The 16105-nt window shown below is 43.1% G+C and overlaps 1 long non-coding RNA gene across 1 annotated transcript in view; it reads left to right on the forward strand.

The window, feature by feature from the left end:
• The window catches only part of LOC108636608, a 35552-nt gene that overhangs the window by 2401 nt on the left and 17046 nt on the right, over positions 1–16105 (forward strand). Inside the window, exon 2 of the long non-coding RNA XR_001918498.1 lies at positions 3153–3292. This is a non-coding gene — a long non-coding RNA (uncharacterized LOC108636608). The remainder of the gene's footprint in view (positions 1–3152; positions 3293–16105) is intronic.

The raw sequence follows: 16105 nt of genomic DNA on the forward strand, positions 1-16105 counted from the left end.
ACGAATTTCAAAAGTATATAATTATTTAAATGAAATCATTGGATACTCTGAGGTTATAAGTTACTAGTTCTTTGCAGACAAGAAGAGGAGCTTAAATGTTCCAGGAGGGAACTTTGGTCTGTTCCTATATGGTCTAAAATTCTTTATTCATTTATTTTCAGGCCTGTGTCTCTCTGTTTGACAGTCCAGAGTTCCCTGCTACAGCTCTGTAATTTAGGTGCACTCAGGTAAAGATGCTCTCCATCCTGGGGATGGAGGTGTTAGAAATCATATCACAGTCATATTACTGTTCTGACTCTGCTGCTACTGACTTATTTAGTATTTTTTTCTGGATAATGATCTGTAATAAGTCTTTCATTGCTGAACATATTGTTGTTATTGTTCAGTTGCTCAGTTTTGTCTGATTCTTTGTGACCCCATGGACTGCAGCACCCCAGGCTTCTTGGTTCTTCACTGTCTCTCAGAGTTTGCTCAAACTCATGTCCATTGAGTCAGTGATGCCATCCAGCCATCTCACCTTCTGTCATCCCCTTCTCCTCCTGCCTTCAATCTCTTCTAGCATCAGGGTCTGTTCCACTGAGTCAGTTCTTCGCATCAGGTGGCCAAAGTATTGGAGCTTCAGCTTCAGCTTCAGCATCAGTCCTTCTAATGAATATTCAGTACTGATTTCTTTTAGGATTGACTGATTTGATCTCCTTGCAGTCCAAGGGATTCCGAAGAGTCTTCTCCAACACCACAGTTCGAAAGCATCAATTATTCAGTGCTCAGCCTTCTTTATGGTCCAACACTCACATCAACACATGACTACTAGAACAATCATAGCTTTGACTATATGGATATGTGTCGGCAAAGTGATGCCTCTGCTTTCTAATACGCTGTCTAGGTTTGTCATAGCCTGGACATATACTTGATATTTATGTTGTACCTACTTGTATTGTAAATGTGCATGAAGTCCAGAAGAGATTCTTGCATTCAGGGACTGTGGCAGGTAGAGAACCTGCCTCTGTTCTCTTCCCAGCAGTCTGCAAAAGAATGTAAAATCTGAGAGGAAATGGAATTACAGCTTTAAGGATTTAAAAAGTGGCAGCTTGGAAAGGCAGTTTCCCAGTACAATATCGCCACCTGCCGGATCCAGGCACTAAGTACACCCATTTTAAAAGGGGGAAGTAGCAATTGATGTTGCCAAGTGCTGGTTGAAGATGAATGCCTGGTCCTTACATAAAGGCTTAGGCCTCTGCAACCTGATGTCCCCATTCCTGGGTGAGCTAACTCAGACTTGACAACCAGTAAGGAAAAAGTCAGGGTTCCCTAGTAACTCATTAGTACAGAATCTGTCTGCAATGCAGGAGATGCCGGTTTGATTCCTGGGTCAGGAAGTTTCCTTGGAGGAGGAAATGGCTACCCACTCCAGTGTTCTTGCCTAGGAAATCCCATGGACAGAGATGCCTGGTGGGTTACGGTCTGTGGGGGTCGGAAAAGAGTCAAATATGACTTAGCGACTTAACAACAGCAAGGAAAAAGTCCAGTCTTACTTGTTAAATGGAGATTGTATGGCCTGGCCCCAGCAGCATCTTAGTTTATTTGAAAAAATGGCAGCTATTGCTGATAGCTTACAGTGAATGGTGCCACTGAATTCATGGTCTTTGGAGAAAATTTAACTCCGGGACCAAAGACAGTCTCAGTCAGTCAATGCTTTGTGTAGATTTTATTTAAAGTGAAAGTGACGGAAAAATCTTCTGACGTAGACATCAGAAGGGGGCTGGCAAGTACCGGCCTCATCGGTTTAAGCAGGGTCTTATGTACTTCTCAGACTTCCCTGGTGGCTCGGATGGTAAAGCGTCTGTCTACAATGCGGGAGACCTGGGTTCGATCTCTGGGTCGGGAAGATCTGCTGGAGAAGGAAATGGCAATCCACTCCAGTACTATTGCCTGGAAAATCCCATGGATGGAGGAGTGTGGTAGGCTACAAGTCCATGGGGTCACAAAGAGTTGGACACGACTGAGAGATCCACCTCACCCATAACATTCATCCAAAGCCTAGAAATTAAAAAAAAAGAAAAAAAGGCATGTCCTTGAACAAGAGATATTGCTGCTTACAAGGCCTACTTGTCTAAGGCAAAAGAATGTGAAAAAGAATGTTTGCCTCCACCTTAAAGGGCCTTAGGCTTGGACTCCTTATCAGCCTGCCTAAGTTAACCTCTCATTGCTTTGGAGACACTTTATCCTCCATTCAGTTCAGTTCAGTCGCTCAGTCGTGTCCGACTCTTTGTGACCTCATGAATCACAGCACGCCAGGCCTCCCTGTCTATCACCAACTCCCGGAGTTCACTCAGACTCACATCCATCCAGTCAGTGATGCCATCCAGCCATCTCATCCTCTGTCATCCCCTTCTCCTCCTGCCCCCAATCCCTCCCAGCATCAGACTCTTTTCCAATAAGTCAACTCTTCGCATGAGGTGCCAAAAGTACTGGAGCTTCAGCTTTATCATCATTCCTTCCAAAGAAATCCCAGGGCTGCTCTACTTCAGAATGGACTGGTTGGATCTCCTTGCAGTCCAAGGGACTCTCAAGAGTCTTCTCCAACACCACAGTTCAAAAGCATCGATTCTTCCGTGCTCAGCCTTCTTCACAGTCCAACTCTCACATCCATACATGACCACAGGAAAAACCATAACCTTGACTAGACGGACCTTAGTCGGCAAAGTAATGTCTCTGCTTTTGAATATCCTCCGTTATACCACCTGACATAAATCTATCAGTTTATTGGGGCCCTTTGTTCACAGAGGTTCATCTTAATGCCTGGTTCACTGATGGTTTGGCTAAGTTGCATCCTCTTAGTGCCCACTGGCCTGCTTCCGATGTTCAGTGGCTGCTCAATATATGCCATCTTGAAAACTTGTGTGGTTGTCCACTCACTGGGCAGAACTCAAGGCCATTCTCATAACTCTGGCCAATATTCCTTTTGATGTAAGAAATTTTTAAAAATTTTTGACCTGGTCCTTGGGATTTTGCCAACTATTTAGCCGACTGGTCTACTATCTGGCCTGCTACTTGGAGTACGTGTAGATGAAACAACTGGCATCTCTGGTGGGAACACTTTAGGCCCCAAATGTGTGAGGGTGGGGACAGTTCATAGTCTTGTTGTCCCGTAGGTCCACCAGCAACACTGGAGTCAGATAACAACTGCAGCTGACATTCTGTGGGTGTGGCTGGCCCTGAATTCCTCTGCCTGATGGCAGATGCTCTTGCTGTCATCAGTAGCAGCTCTGCACATGGACCCCCCTGTAAGCAGGTACAGCCTTGTTTCATTGTGACTTTGAAATTCACGTGCTTTTCTGATCCTTGCGAGGTCTTTGGTTATGCCGTGTATGGAAAAGGAGTCTACAACCCCTTATTACACTGCCCATGTGATGTAAACACTGCCTTCTGTAATTGTTGGCAGTGACCCCAAAGATCTGTAGGTTAGTGTAAACTCTCATGGCTTGTAGTGGATACTAGACAGCCTTACACTAGACTGCATCCTGACTGAAATAAAATCCCTTGGTCTCCCCGAGGACAGTTGCCTGGGCCCCGGAAGGCATATTTAAGTCAATACGGCAGGTTAATTTTTTCTTGCTTTTGGAGTCCTAGTGACAGAAGCCTTGATTACATGCAGTGTGAGAACATTTGAACTGACTTAGTTCTAGCTGCTGTTGGTTAGGGTAATGAGAGTGGTCAACAGTATGGCATACTTCTGTGATTTTTGCCAGAAGTCAAGACAGGGAGGAACAACAGGTGGATTGATGGGGAACGCAATCTTCCATGGCCCCTGCACATTTTTGCTGGGTATGCCAAGAACACAAGGTCCTGTCTGCTGTTTACACATGCCGTTCCTTAGGGTGGTGTTTACAGAGAGCAGAGATTGTTAGAATTATATAAAGTCAGGCATGTGCCTCAGAATTACTAGGTGAGGAGAGGAATTGAGTGAGACTATAGATGAAACAGTATTGTCTAAGAATTTATGATCGTTGAGTCTGGATCATGGGTGCGTGTGAGTTCAAAGTGCAGACTTTGTTATCACTATGCTGCGTGCAGTCTCTTTAGTCATGTCCACTTCTTTACAACCCTATGGACCGTAGCCTGCCAGGCTCCTCTGTCCATGGGATTCTCCAGGCAAGAGTATTGGTGTGGTCCCATGGGAGGGAACGATGTGGAAGAGCCTAAGTTCTTGTGAATTCCCAAGTTCATTGCTCCTCCTCTGCAGCACAAACCTACTGTATGTATTACATCCTTCTGGGGTCCTCCATGTCACTCACTCCCATGGGACCCGAGGCAAGGACTTGATACTCATGCCGCTTGCTGTGCCTTGAGTAATCAAGTTTTTCTATGACCCAGGAGTCTCCTGCCCCCTGCCAATATTCATAAATTAGTAACAGTCTCTTATTAGCTTGGAAGTACGCTATAATCTCAAACCCTCACGGGTATCTGTGTTTTTTGGGAGGACAAAGGATGTTATGGTTTTTGCTTGAAGTCACCAGGCACAAAGTTAGTTGTGTAACTTTGTTTTTATATTGAGGAAAAGAATTCAGTTCATTAAACTTTTCCTGAAGCTGCACCAAATTTCGCAGAGCTTGAAATCTGGCACTTTTTCATTCAGCCACTTTTTAAGTTTTATTTAAAAACTTTAAAATAATGAAAGGTCTCAGCCATTTACAAAAGTAGAGAGACTAGAATTGTGAGCACCGATATAGATATACCTCAGCTTCAGCAATTTTCAACTCATAGCTAATCTGATTACTTCTGTATCTGTCTCCCATCCCTGATAACTTGAAAGCACATTTATGAAATCATATCACTTCATTTTTAATATATTTTAATTTAAAATGATTGACTGGAATTTGCTTTGTTTTATAGTATCTGTATTCTTTGAATTTCTAAGAACTATTTTGTGGACATAAGATATATAGCACCACTAATAATAATTGATGGAAAACCATCACAATTCTCCTTCTCCTTGATCTCTGAAATATTTCAGAGGTACCAAAACTCTGGTAAATGGTATGTTGCTGAGTGGTAAATGTATGTTGCTGTTTGGTCGCTAAGTCGTGTCAGACCACTGTGACTCCATGGACTGTAGCTCACCAGGCTCCTCTTTCTTTGGAATTTCCCAGGCGAGAATACTGGAGTGGGTTGCTGTTTTCTTCTCCAGGGGATCTTCCTGACCCAGGGATCAAACCCATGTTTCCTGCATTGGCAGGTGGATTCTTTATCACAGAGCCACCAGGGAAGCCCAGTAAATGTATAGGGTTGAGTTTTTTAGTTATTTTAAACATATAAAAAAATCACATATAACTTTATAACGAGCTTCCATGTGCCTGTAAACAAAGAGAACACATTGAACAAAGAGTGTCACCTTGATAGCAAAGGGTTAAATAGAAACTCCCTGCAGTCTCCCACCAAGAGCACACAGGAGGAGAATTCTGGGTAGAGAAAGACGTTAGGGGAGTGGTGGGGGTGGGGTGGGGTGGGGGAAGCATTCTGTGTTTTGCATATTGTGCAGCTAGATGGTTAAGATGCATGTCTAAGGAAGAATTTTAACTACCCCAGATTGTTGCATTTTTCCATTCATAGAAAAACACTAAAGTAATTAACTTGAGAGATCTGTGTTTTTTTGTGTGTGATTATCAGTAATCTTACCAAGATGGATGCTTGACTACATGCATTTTCCTGCAAAAAATTCATACATAAACTAGCTCCTCCCCCACTTCTTCAGAGCAGTTCCTCAGGGCTGAAAGGCTGTCTCCTGGGTTGTTGTCCTCAGTAAGGTCCCCTAAATAAAACTGAAACTCACTGCTTTTATGTCATTTTTTTTTCAGTTGACATAGCCATGACCCAGACTCAAGTCTTTAGACAATATTATTTCTTCTATATCCTCACTCAATTCTTCCTCACACCTGATAGTTTTGAAGCAAATACCTGACTTTATACAATTTCATATATTATATATTTTGTTTTAAAAATGTAACCACAGTACCGTCACATAACAAAGTTAAAAATAATTTCAGAATATCATAAAATATCTCATCTATGTTCAAATGTTCCTTTCTTATAAAAATTTTAAAACAATTTGCTTGTTTAAATCAGGCTCATTCTCTTTTCTCTGTTAATTCACAGGTTTACATACTATTTTTTGATTTGTTGAAGTAATAATTGTGTTCTACCACCTGCATTTTGCTGATTGCATCTCTATGATGTCATTAATATGTTTGTTCCCTGCAGAAGATGGGCTTCCCTGATAGTTCAGCTGGTGAAGAATCTGCCTGCAGTGCTGGAGACCCTGGTTCGATTCCTGGGATGGGAAGATCCTCTGGAGAAGGGATAGGCTACCCATTCCAGTATTCTTGGGCTTAACTGGTGGCTCAGCTGGTAAACAATCCGCCTGTGATACAGGAGACTTGGGTTCGATCTTTGGGTTGGGAAGATCCCCTGGAGAAGGGAAAGGCTACCCACTCCAGTATTCTGGCCAGGAGAGTTCCATGGACTGTATAGTCCATAGAGATTGCATCTTTATAAGGTCATTAATATGTTTGTCACCTGCAATAGATACATGTATATTGAAGTGTGATTAGATTTATGGTTCCCATGTTTTATACAAGAAGACTTCATAGATGATATGTATGTGTGAGTGCTTGCTCAAGCATGTCTGACTCTTTGTGGCCGCATGGACTGTAGCCCACTAGGCTCCTCTGTCCATGGAATTTTCTAGGCAAGAATACTGGAATGGGTTGCCATTTCCTTTTCCAGGGGCTGTCCCCAATCCAGGGACCTCTTGTGTCTCCTGTGTTGGCAGGCTGTTTCTTTAGCAGCTGGGCCACCAGATGACATTGTGTAGTTTTATCAGGAGGTATACACTATCTGATTGTCTCCTTTTATATGTGAATGTGAGCAGGCATTGATGATCAATGGCTAGACTTATTAATCTTTATAAGTTGCAAATGAAGATATTATAATAGAATCAAGTTGACTCCTGAGTTCTTTTGACATAACCCAGTTGTCCTTGATAGTGTCCTTGCTTTCTGGTGTAACAAGAGCTTCCTTACTTGTTTGTATAATACGTTTTCTGTTCCAGATCTAGAGCCTGCCATCTCTCAAAAGAGTCCTGGCTCCATTTAGTGGGAACTGGTATTTAAAGATATAACCTGGGCACTAGAGGTCCTCATACCTGCATGGTCTAATGGTTTCCCCTGTTTTCTTCAATTTAAAGTCTGAATTTGGCAATAGAGTTCATGATCTGAGCCATAGTCAGCTCCCAGTCTTGTTTTTGCTAACTATATAGAGCTTCTCCATCTTTCACTGCAAAGAATATAATCAATCTTGCCAGGGTCCAGCCCTGGTGGATCCAGGGTAATTCAAAGGGGAGACGGAGTCGGCGTCTTAGAAAAGAATTATTTAATTAGAAATATAAAGATTAGGAAAGAATAGTATAGTAGGAAAATTAATGGAGAAAAGATGCTGAATAACTTGGTTTATGTGGAAAACCAATAAAGTTCCAAGACAAGGAACTTGCACCGTCTACGTGGGCCACCGGCACCCACTTGAATAGGGGAGGGTGCCCTACCTTGGGCTCCCTCTCGCGTGGGTCTTAGAAGCCAGGGCAAATAAGTAGACTTGGTGAGCCTCTGCGTTCCAAGGGATCAGCCTGAAAAGGAGAGGGAGGGAGAGGGAGAGAGAGAAAGAGTCGACAGGGGGGAGGCCAAGCTTGTACAAAAACTCCATAAATTTATTTTTAAAAGGTGTTTATATACCCTAAGTTTTACATAATGGAAGATACACAGTCATGCAGGGGCAGCAGTCCTGACCCTTTCTGTATATCTTTTTGTACACAAAAGGTCTCAGGTGATTTACATTATCTTCTGGCCAAGAAGCCTGTTAAAACTTTATGGCTCTCTTCCTTAATGAATGTTAATCTCATTTCCCCTGAAGTGTTTTTCTTTAATCTGCATCACCCTCAAAGCACTAAAGTTACATCCCTATAGAACAAAGGTGCAGTGGGTTATAACAAAGAAGGAACTTAACTCAAAGATCTATGTTGTTACTTGTTTTTTTCTCTATACCAACTATATCAACAAATAAAAGATATGAAAAGTTGGCAGCAAGTATTGGCTCAACAAATGAAACCTTCAATCAGTCCTATTCTAATGATTTTGACTCCTTGGAAGCCCCTACATTCCTAGGATGTTTTAAGCTTCCTGTGCCTCTCTCGGTTGGGAGGCTGCAAACAATCACATGCGCAGCTGTAAGAGTCCTGTAGGCAGGCTAGAAAGCCATCAGAGGGGTCTTTGGATTGAAACACTCGTATTATGCCCAGGAGACTTATTATCTAAAAGCTCTAAATTACCTTTTTCCAGAAAAAGGGGGTGGGGGGACAGCCCCCTGTTAATGTCAGAAAAGTAGGCAAAAAGCACAATGAAGTAAGGCAGGCAGACTCTGGTTTTGGGGCAGATGCATGAGCAGATTCAGTGAGGCTCCCTTAAGGCCGGACTTGCCTTTGCCTGTCGGACCCCTTAACCTCATGACCTTTGCCACGGACGGGACTCCTCGTGCTGGCTCCCGGCACAATCTGATTTCAGTATTAACCATCTGGTGATGTCCATGTGTAGAGTCATCTCTCGTGTTGTTGGAAGAGGGTGTTTGCTATGACCAGTGCGTTCTCTTGGCAAAACTCTGTTAGCCTTTGGCCTGCTTCATTCTGTACTCCAAGGTCAAATTTGCCTGTTACTCCAGGTATTTCTTGACTTCCTACTTTTGCATTCCAGTCCCCTACAATGAAAAGGACATCTTTTTGGGTGTTAGTTCTAGAAGGTCTTGTAGGTTTTCATAGAACCGTTCAACTTCAGCTTCTTCAGCATTACTTGTTGGGGCATAGACTTGGATTACTGTTGATATTGAATGGTTTGCCTTGGAAACAAACAGAGGTCATTCTGTCATTTTTGAGATTGCATCCAAGTACTGCATTTTGGACTCTTTGGTTAACTATGATGGCTACTCCATTTCTTCTAAGGGATTCTTGCCCACAGTAGTAGATATAATGCTCATCTGAGTTAAATTCACCCATTCCAGTCCATTTTAGTTCACTGATGCCTAAAATGTCAGCATTCACTTTTGCCATCTCCTGTTTGACCACTTCCAATTTGCCTTGATTCATGGATCTAACATTCCAGGTTCCTATGCAACATTGCTCTTTACAGCATTGGACCTTGTTTCTATCACCAGTCACATCCACAACTGAGTGTTGTTTTTGCTTTGGCTCTGTCCCCTCATTCTTTCTGGAGTTAGCTCTCCACTGATCTCTAGTAGCATATTGGGCACCTACCGACCTGGGAGTTCATCTTTCAGTGTCCTATCTTTTTGCCTTTTCCTACTGTTCATGGGGTTCTCAAGGCAAGAATACTGAAGTGGTTTGCCATTCCCTTCTCCAGCGAACCATGTTTTGTCAGAACTCTCCACCATGACCTGTTTGTCTTGGGTGGCCCCACACAGCATGGCTCATAGTTTCACTGAGTTAGACAAGGCTGTGGTTCATGTGATCAGATTGGTTAGTTTTCTGTGATTGTGGTTTTCCATCTGTCTGCCTTCTGATGGAGAAGGATAGGAGGCTTACGGCAGCTTCCTGATGGGAGAGACTGACTGAGGGGGAAACTGGGTCTTGTTCTGATGGGCGGGACCATGCTCAGTAAATCTTTAATCTAATTTCTTATTCATGAGTGGGGCTGTGTTCCCTCCCTATTACTTACCTGGGGCCAAACTATGGTGGAGGTAATGAAGACAATGACGACCTCCTTCAAAAGTCCCATGCAGGCACTGCCACACTCAGTGCCCCTGACCCTGAAGCAGACCACAGCTGACCCACGCCTCTGCCAGAGACTCCTGCACACTCACAGGCAAGTCTGGCTCAGTCTCTTGTGGGGTCACTGCGCCTTTCTCCTGGGTCCTGGTGTGCACAAGGTTCTGTTTGTACCCTCCAAGCATCTATTCCCCAGTCCTGTGTAAGTTCTGGCAGGTCTATGGTGGGGTTAATGGCCACCTCCTCCAAGAGGGCTTATGCCATACCCAGGTCTGCTGCACCCAGCCTCCCTGCCCCTGCAGCAGTCCACTGCTGACCTGTACCTCCCCAGGAGACACTCAAACACAGTTCTGTCTCAGTCTCTGTGGGGTCTTTGGGTCCTGGTGTGCACAAGGTTTGTCTGAGCCCTCTGAATGTCTCTGGCAGGTATGGGGTTTGATTCTAAACATGATTTCGCCCCTCCTACCATCTTTCTGGGGCTTCTACTTTGCTCTTGGACACAGGGTATCTCCTCAAGGTCACTCCAGCTCCATGCAGCTGCCGTTCCAGACTGGGAGCTGACTGTGGCTCAGATCATGAACTCCTTATTGCCAAATTCAGACTTAAATTGAAGAAAGTAGGGAAAATCACGAGACCATTCAGGTATGACCTAAATCAAATCCCTGAATGATTATACAGTGAAAGTGACAAATAGATTTAAGGGATTAGATCTGATAGAGTGCTTGAAGAACTATGAGGAGGTTTGTGACATTGTTCAGGAGGCAGATATCAAGACCATTCCAAAGAAAAAGAAATACAAAAAGGCAAAATGGTTGTCTGAGGAGGCATTACAAAAAGCTGTGAAAAGAAGAGACGCTAAAGGCAAAGGAGAAAAGGAAAGATATACCCATTTGAATGCAGAGTTATAAAGAATAGCAAGGAGAGAGAAAAAAACCTTTCCTCAATGATCAGTGCAAAGAAATAGAGGAAAACAATAGAAGAGGAAAGACTAGAGATCTCTTCAAGAAAATTAGAGATACCAAAGGAACATTTCATGCAAAGATGGGCACCATAAAGGACAGAAATGGTATGGACATAAGAGAAGCAGAAGATATTAAGAAGAGGTGGCAAGAATACACAGAAGAACTATACAGAAAAGATCTTCATGACCCAGATAATCACAATGGTATGATCACTCACCTAGAGCCAGACATCCTGGAATGTGAAGTCAAGTGGGCCTTAGAAAGCATCACTATGAACAAAGCTAGTGGAGGTGATGAAATTCCAGTTGAGTTATTTCAAATCCTAAAAGATGACGCTGTGAAAGTGCTGCACTCCATATGCCAGCAAATTTGGAAAACTCAGCAGTGGCCACAGGACTGGAAGAGGTCAGTTTTCATTCCAATCCCAAAGAAAGGCAATGCCAAAGAATGCTCAAACTACCACACAATTGTACTCATCTCACACGCTAGCAGAGTATTGCTCAAAATTATACAAGTCAAGCTTCACTAGTTACGTGAACTGTGAACTTCCAGATGTTCAAGCTGGATTTAGAAAAGACAGAGGAGCCAGAGATCAGATTGTCAACATCTATTGGATCATAGAAAAAGCAAGAGAGTTCCAGAAAAAAAATCTACTTCTGCTTTATTGACTATGCCAAAGCCTTTGACTGTGTGGATCACAAGAAACTGTGGAAAATTCTGAAAGAGATGGGAATACCAGATCACCTAACCTGCCTCTTGAGAAATCTGTATGGAGGTCAGGAAGCAACAGTTAGAACTGGACATGGAACAACAGACTGGTTCCAAATAGGAAAAGGAATACGTCAAGGCTGTATATTGTCACTCTGCTTATTTAACTTATATGCAGGGTACATCATTAGAAACACTGGGCTAGATGAAGCACAAACTGGAATCAAGATTAGTGGGAGAAATATCAATAACCTCAGATATGCAGATGACACCACCCTTATGGCAGAAAGTGAAAAGAACTAAAGAGCCTCTTGATGATAGTGAAAGAAGAGAGTGAAAAAGTTGGTTTAAAACTAAACTTTCAGAAAACTAAGATCATGGCATCTGGTCCCATCACTTCATGGGAAATAGATGGGGAAACAATGGAAACAGTGTCAGACTTTATTTTTCAGGGCTCCAAAATCACTGTGATGGTGACTGAAGCCATGAAATTAAAAGACCCTGGCTCCTCGGAAGAAAAGCTATGACAGATCTAGACAATGTATTAAAAAGCAGAAATATTTCTTTGCCAACAAAAGTCTGTCTAGTTAAAGCTTTGGTTTTTCCAGTAGTCATGTATGGATATGAGAGTTGGACTATAAAGAAAGCTGAGCACCGAAGAATTGATGCTTTTGAACTGTGGTATTGGAGAAGACTCTTGAGAGTCCCTTGGACTGCAAGGAGATCCAACCAGTCCATCCTAAAGGAAATCATTCCTGAATATTCTTTGGAAGGACTGATGCTGAAGCTGAAACTCCAATACTTTGGCCACCTGATGCATAGAAATGACTCATTTGAAAAGACCCTGATGCTGGGCAAGATTGAAGGCAGGAGGAGAAGGGGATGACAGAGGGTGAGGTGGTTGGATACCATCACTGACTCAATGGACATGAGTTTGAGTAAACTCTGAGGGTTGGTGATGGACAATGAAGCCTGGTGTGCTGCAGTCCATGGGACTGCAAAGAGTCAGACAGGACTGAGCGAGTGAACTGAACTGAGGGGTCCTCATTGCTGTTGGATTGGTCTTTGTGGAAACAGTGCCTTTTCAGTATACAGAGCCTTTGTTTATTGTTTGCAAAATATATCATTTAGAATATTTAATTTTCTTTGTGATTATTTAAATTATTTTAAGGTTTCAAAGTTTTGATAATATTTGTAATAAGAAATATGTATTTGGTCTTTGTCCCTGTTTCTGGCACAGAGCTCCTAAAACCCTTGGCATTTCCTGAGTGATTAGAGCATACATCAATTCAGTTCAGTTCAGTCGCTCAGTCGTGTCCAACTCTTTGCGACCTTGTGAATCACAGCACTCCAGGCCTCCCTGTCCATCACCAATGCCCAGAGTTCACTCAGACTTATGTCCATCAAGTCGGTGACCATCCAGCCATCTCATCCTCTGTCGTCCCCTCTCCCTCCTGCCCCCAATCCCTCCTAGCATCAGGGTCTTTTCCAATGAGTGAACTCTTCGCATGAGGTGGCCAAAGTACTGGAGTTTCAGCTTTAGCGTCATTCGTTCCAAAGAACACCCAGAACTGATCTCCTTTAGGATGGACTGGTTGGATCTCCTTGCAGTCCAAGGGACTCTCAAGAGTCTTCAACACCACAGTTCAAAAGCATCAATTCTGTGGTGCTCAGCTTTTTTCACAGTCCAATTCTCACATCCATACATGACCACTGGGAAAACCATAGCCTTGACTAGATGGACCTTTGTTGGCAAAGTAATGTCTCTGCTTTTCAATATGCTATCTAGGTTGGTCATAACTTTCCTTCCATGGAGTAAGTGTCTTTTAATTTCATGGCTGCAACCACCATCTGCAGTGATTTTGCAGCCCCCCAAAATAAAGTCTGACACTGTTTCCACTGTTTCCCCATCTATTTCCCATGAAGTGATGGGACCAGATGCCATGATATTCGTTTTCTGAATGTTGAGCTTTGAGCCAACTTTTTCACTCCTTTTTCACTTTCATCAAGAGGCTTTTTAGTTCCTCACTTTCTGCCATAAGGGTGGTGTCATCTGCATATCTGAGGTTATTGATATTTCTCCCAGTAATCTTGATTCCAGCTTGTGCTTCTTCCAGCCCAGTGTTTCGCATGATGTACTCTGCATAGAAGTTAAATAAGCAGGGTGACAATATACAGCCTTGACGTACTCCTTTTCCTATTTGGAACCAGTCTGTTTTTCCATGTTCAGTTCTAACTGTTGCTTCCTGACCTGCATATAGGTTTCTCAAGAGGCAGGTCAGGTGGTCTGATATTCCCATCTCTCTCAGAATTTTCCACAGTTTATTGTGATCCACACAGTCAAAGGCTTTGGCATAGTCGATAAAGCAGAAATAGATGTTTTTCTGGAACTCTCTTACTTTTTCCATGATTCAGCAGATATTGGCAATTTGATCTCTGGTTCCTCTGCCTTTTCTAAAACCAGCTTGAACATCTAGAAGTTCAACTCACATACTGCTGAAGCCTGACTTGGAGAATTTTGAGCACTACTTGACTAGCGTGTGAGATGAGTGCAGTTGTGCAGTAGTTTGAGCATTCTTTGGCATTGCCTTTCTTTGGGATTGGAATGAGAACTGACCTTTTCTAGTTTTGTGGCCACTGCTGAGTGTTCCAAAGTTGCTGGCAAATTGAGTGCAGCACTTTAACAGCATCATCTTTCAGGATTTGAAATAGCTTAACTGGAATTCCATCACCTCCACTAGCTTTGTTCATAGTGATGCTTTCTAAGGCCCATTTGACTTCACATTCCAGGATGTCTGGCTCTAGATGAGTGATCACACCATCGTGATTATCCGGGTCGTGAAGCTGTTTTTTATACAATTCTGCATATTCTTGCCACCTCTTCTTAATATCTTCTGCTTGTGTTAGGTCCATACCATTTCTGTCCTTTATCGAGCCCATCTTTGCATGAAATGTTCCCTTGGTATCTCTAATTTTCTTGAAGAGATCTCTAGTCTTTCCCATTCTGTTGTTTTCCTCTGTTTCTTTGCATTGATCTCTGAGGAAGGTTTCTTATCTCTCCTTGCTATTCTTTGGAAATCTGCATTCAGATGCTTATATCTTTCCTTTTCCCCTTTGCTTTTGCTTCTCTTTCCACAGCTATTTGTAAGGCCTCCTCAGACAGCCATTTTGTTTTTTTGCATTTCTTTTCCATGGGGTTGGTCTTGATCCTTGTCTGCTGTACAATGTCAGGAACCTCAGTCCATAGTTCATCAGGTACTCTGTCTATCAGATCTAGTTCCTGAAATCTCTTTCTCACTTCTACTGTATAATCATAAGGGATTTGATTTAGGTCATACCTGAATGGTCTAGTGGTTTTCCCCACTTTCTTCGATTTAAGTCTGAATTTGGTAATAAGGAGTTCATGATCTGATCCACAGTCAGCTCCTGGTCCTTGTTTTTGCTGACTGTATAGAGCTTCTCCATCTTTGGCTGCCAAGAACATAATCAGTCTGATTTTGGTGTTGACATTCTGGTGTGTTATGTTAATGGAGTGGATTTGGGAAAGCACGTAAGGATGGGAACTGATAGCCAGAGGTGCAAACCTGTGATTAGGTTTGGAATGTTCAGTCCCACCCCTTGACATTTAGGGAGGGGAGAGGAGCTGGAGGTTGAGTACGTCACAGCCAAAGATTTAATCAATCCTCTGTAATAAAACCTCCATAAAACCCCAAAGGGGCAGGATTTGAAGAGCCTCCTGGTTGGTGGACACGTGGAGGTTTGGGAAGACTGGTGTGCCTGGAGAGAGCATAGAGGCTCTGTGCCCTTTCCCCTTACCGTGCCCTGTGCCTCTCTTCCATCTGGCTGTTCTTGAATTATATCCTTTTGTAAAAAACTGGTGATCTAGGAAGTAAAATGTTCCTCTGAGTTCTGTGAGTCATTCTAGCAACTTAATTGAATTGGGAGGTTGTTGGATCCTCCCATCTATTGTCATTTGGTCAGAAGCACAGATAATAACCCAGACTTGTGAAAGTGAAACAGTGAAAGCCACTCAGTTGTGTCCAACCACCTGGACTGTAGCCCTGCCAGGGTTCTCTGTCCATGGGGATTCTCCAGGCAGGAATACTGGAGTGGGTTGCCCTTCCCTCCTCTAGGGGAATCTTCCTGACCTGGGGATCAAACTGCAGTCTCCTTCATTGCAGGCAGATTCTTTACCCTCTGAGCCACCAGGGGAGTGAGTTGTGACTGGCACCCAAAGTTGGGGGTGTTAGGGGCAGGGACAGTCTTTTAGGACAGAGCCCTTAATCCATGGGACCTGATGCTGTGTCCAGGGACTGGCAGTGTGCAGTTGATTGTAGGGTGGCTAGCTGGTATTGAAGAATTGCTTGTTGGTGTGGGGACCCATTCCACATATACACCCTCAAGGTGGGTGTAAAGTCGAATCTATGAAACCCGGTATATCCAGAGAAATCTAGGTTCTGTCCCTGTCTTCTTCAGCCTATTCTTACTACCTCCAATGGGTATCCTGTTTTTTTTTTGTTGTTGTTGTTGTTGTTTTTTGTTTGTTTATCCTTCCACTTAATTTAACAAAAGTAAATATATGACTGTTTTCTTATTCTTTCCTTTCTTAGAC

This window comes from Capra hircus, chromosome 8, assembly GCF_001704415.2.
Source record: "Capra hircus breed San Clemente chromosome 8, ASM170441v1, whole genome shotgun sequence".
NCBI lineage: Eukaryota > Metazoa > Chordata > Mammalia > Artiodactyla > Bovidae > Capra > Capra hircus.